This window comes from Parus major, unplaced genomic scaffold, assembly GCF_001522545.3.
Source record: "Parus major isolate Abel unplaced genomic scaffold, Parus_major1.1 Scaffold365, whole genome shotgun sequence".
In the NCBI taxonomy this organism is placed as follows: Eukaryota; Metazoa; Chordata; class Aves; order Passeriformes; family Paridae; genus Parus; species Parus major.
In genome coordinates, this window is record NW_015379293.1 from 88716 (window position 1) to 92835 (window position 4120).

General features: G+C 49.7%; 1 long non-coding RNA gene across 1 annotated transcript in view; it reads right to left on the reverse strand.

Moving 5' to 3' along the window:
• Positions 1 to 55: 55 nt before the first annotated feature.
• Positions 56 to 4120, reverse strand: part of LOC107198907 — a 5656-nt gene continuing 1591 nt past the window's right edge. The window contains exons 2-4 of the long non-coding RNA XR_001519134.3: positions 1623 to 1680; positions 930 to 989; positions 56 to 159 (exon numbers count right to left, since the gene is read on the reverse strand). This is a non-coding gene — a long non-coding RNA (uncharacterized LOC107198907). The remainder of the gene's footprint in view (positions 160 to 929; positions 990 to 1622; positions 1681 to 4120) is intronic.

Here is a 4120-nt window from a genome sequence, read left to right on the forward strand (position 1 = left end):
TCTCCAGCTCTGCTCTGAGGAGCTGATGCTCCTTCTGTCTGGACTCCTGCAATTCTTTGAAATGTTCTTGTACAGCTTTAATTTTTTTTGTGAGCTCCCGGAAGTCTTCATTTATCTTACATACCAGGACTTTTGTGGTCTTCCTCTCCCTTCTCCTTCCTGTAGAAAAAGATTGGTGTCAGTGGGGAACTGACATTGCTCTTTTGAAGGGGAGACCACCCATCCTGCCTGAGGATGATCAAATCCTCCGTTTTAAAGTCTCTTCTTAAGGGTCTCTTCTTGGGTCTTCCTACAGGTTGGGTTTTGGTTTCCTCTCCTCCAGGCTATGCTGGTCTGTGCTGGGAAAAGCCCATTGCTGGGACATATCTGCACCCTGGGAGCCTGGGGTCCTGGGCATCCTCATGGGGATAAGCAATATAACAAAGGACTGGCTGGAGGCCTTTGGAAATGGGAATTTCCAAACAGGTGGGATTGTTTGATCTGACTGCACTGGGCCCTCATGCACTTCTGTATCCCCTTCCTGCTTGGCAGGGTTTAGTTTCCAGGTAGTGGGGCAAAGGACACACCTGCACAGAAAGGCTTCTGCCATTCATCCCTGTAGCTAAGCCCAGGGTGAGATTCCTCCTTTAATGTTCAGAGAGAGGAAAGGAAATCCCAGAAGGGATGTGCTATGCCTTTGAAATCATTACCAATTGCTCAGCAATACCTCCTGCTTGAGTAGCATGTGTCTCTGGTCAAAGAAGATCACCTCTCTGACCAAACTGATCCCACCCCAAAGGCCAGGCCTTCTGCTCTTTAAGGGGTTCTGCAGGCAGTGTGCTCAGGGAAGAGACATCCACTGGCCTCACTTCTCTCAGGGATAACACATCACATCCCAAGAGTTCCCAAGGATGACCACAGACAAGAGGAATGGCATTCAGCACACTTACTTGATTCTTCGAACATAATTTCTATGAGTTTCTCAACCCCATAGCCAACGACCGTTGTTACTGGACATCAGGTACATGTGAAAATAAAATCAAGAAGAAAAAGAGGATCTTTAACCAGGGCCTTTCCCTAAGAAACTCCAGGATTGCACTGAGCAGGTTTAGGGGCAGAACATATCCTGCCGCTGGCCCAGGAGCCATGAGTTTCTGTGAACCAGGAGCCCCACAGCAGTGCTGGGGGGTTTCTGACCCTCGGGGCCCACTGAGGCTCTCCTGGGCCAGGAAGCTGCCTCAGCTGCCACAGAACCTAGGCACCACACAGGTCCCACCAGAGCACAGCCACCACAAGAGGGTGAGGCTCTTCAGCCTCACACCACGGGAGTGGAGAGGGACCTCCCAGGTCCCTGTTCTGTCCCTTCGCACATTCATCTCAGCCTGACCCTCAAAGCCTTGCTCAGCAATACCCCCTGCTAGAGCAGGGTGTGCCTCTTGTCAAATAAGGTCACCCCTCTGATCAAAGTGATCCCACCCCAAAGGCCAGGCTTTCTGCTGTGCTCTGGAAGGGGTTCTGCAGATAACATGCTCAGGGGAGAGACCTCCACTGGCCTCTCTTCTCTCGGGAATAACACATCGCATCCCAAGGGCTCCCGAGGATGCCCACAGCCAAGAGAATGGGATACATAAGTCCACACTTACTTATGGTCTTAGTTAAGCTTCCTGTGAACGACCTCGACCGGATCATTTCTTCTAGCCACTGATTCACATGAAAAGAAAAATAAAAATGAAAAAGCGGAAACTTCACTACGATATTTCCCTAAAGATTTTCAGAATAGATTAAAGAGCTTGTCTGGGACATGTATGTCCCTTATACTACTCAAACCTCTGATCTACTCAAGGTTTTTAAAGTTACCTATTTTCCCTTGCATCACTGTCTAAAAGTAAGTAATATAACTCTTAGCAAAAATATTCGCCATGACCTCGTTTCTTGTTACCTGTGTCCATTTTTCAAGATTAACTTTGTAATGCAAGGGAAAAGAGGGGAAAAATCTTTGTGGTAGGCAAGGACTAGAGAAGAAAACACAGTTGTTAAGAAGTTCTGTTGTACTTCCAGCTGGTCCCTAACCCATCTTGTCTGCTCTGGAGCTTTAAGAATTCTCACAGACACACACATCATCTTCCTTGGTCAAAATGAAGACCTTCTGCTTTTGCAGAGTGCAGAACCTGGTATTCAACCCCAGCCACAATTTTCCTCAGAGGAAAGGGACCATTTTCCATTCCTTCAGACTCAAATCCTGGAGGTTGTCCTGACTAGCTATGAAGAAATATATGGAGAAAAGACAGTGGTGACCTTGGCTGGCTGCCAGATGCCCACCAAACTTCTCTCACTTCCCCTCCTCAACTAGACAGGAGATAAAAATACAACTGACGAGCTCACATAAAGCCTGGGACATCCCTCACCAGTTGCCATCATGGGCAAACCAGACTCAAGTTGGGGACGATTGCTTTCCTTTCTCAGCAATTCCCAATAGAGCAGAAAGCCAAGTAACAATGATAAAACCAAAACAACCTCACTCCCACTCTCCCCTCCTCCTGGCTGTGAACACACCTGGTGCAGGTGGCTGGGGGCAGCTGCAAGTTGAGCTCCAGGTGGGAGCCCGAGACAAGAGCCCATGAACTGCCAACAAAGCACAGCAAAGGGCACCAAGAGTGGTGGCACAGCTGGGGAAGGGACACCGAGAGACCCAGCAGGAGCCAAGGGCTTGGGAGGAAGAGCCAGACTTGGGCCTCGGGCACGCAGACTGTGAGGGAATAAAACTGAGGGATTCCTTTGTGGGAGAAACAGCTCAGACTGTTCCAGCTGTACTGGGAATAAATGGCTTTATGGACTCAGACATCTGAGACTGCTGTGGGAAACCTGAGCTGAAGCAGGGAGGACACAGGGGCTGAGTATGAGAGTGGAGGGAGTGGGGAGTCCAGCAGGGCCCATTGGAGCACTGGAGCCACCGCTGTGGAGGGGCTCTGGTCCCAGCACCAGACATCTCTGGTGGTGGGAGTGTGCTGGCCAGAGAGCCTCAGGAATGGTCAGTCCAGGAAGTTTCCTTAACACCCCCTTCTGCACAGCTGCTGCAGGAAGCACGGCCTCGCTGACCCTTCCAACAACTCTGCCTGTCCCTTCTGACTGCATCCATCAGAGCAGCAATAACAGGTGAAGGCAGAAACAGGGACTGCTCAGGAGTGAGGAAAGGCCTGCTCAGGGCACAGCTCACTGCAGTGCTCTGCTCTCCCTCCCTCTCTTTCTTGCACTCCACTTCCCTGTGCTGTCTGCTCCTTGTGACTTTTTGTGTTCTTTGCCCAGGGCCGTGTTCCACAGAAGGACTGAATTAAGGAACCCTTTGCCAAAAGCTGCTGCATGTCAAGAAAGCTTTCCTGGTGTTCGAGGGGAGTACAGACCCAGGTGAGGAAAAGAGCTCCACTGAAGACTGTAAATAGAGAAATGTCAGCAGGGACCCCAGAGAAGTCACAGCCCCAGGGCCGGTGGCTGTCCCAGAACTGAAGGAGTCAGGAAATACCAGGGACCTTTCCCAGGACTGAACCCTGCTCTATTTCCTCCCACTACCCTTTCCTATTTTCCTTCCTTCTCCTTTTCCTATTTTCCTTTCCTCCTTCCTTCCTCTGGTCTGAAAGGAGGGAAAGCATATAAATAGCATAAAACACTCAATATTTGAGGGGTTTTCTCCTGAAAGCAGAGCAATAGAGTGATGGCTTCTTAAAAGGTAACAATGAATAGATGATGTGCATGTGGAACTGTCCTGAATGTGCCTCTGCTATTGATGACTGATGAGCACAGACATTTACCTGAGATCACCACTCATGGAAAGGTGGTTGTGCTTCCAGGAATAGGTCACCCCACTTCTCACAGTCAGAGACAATTTGTTTTCTCTGTCTCTCATTGTCTTTCTCTCATATTTAGAAGGAGCCCTGACAACTGGTTTAGATAGGAAAATTATTTCATGCAGGGCCAGATCTGCAATCCTGAACCAAAGCTGAAGCTTTGAGGGGAAAAAGAAAAGGAAGGGGGAAAGAGAGGAGAAGGGAGAAGGAAAAAGAAAATGATGGGGAGGGGGAAGGTGCGGGAAGGGAAGGTGCGGGAAGGGAAGGTGCGGGAAGGGAAGGTGCGGGAAGGGAAGGGAAGG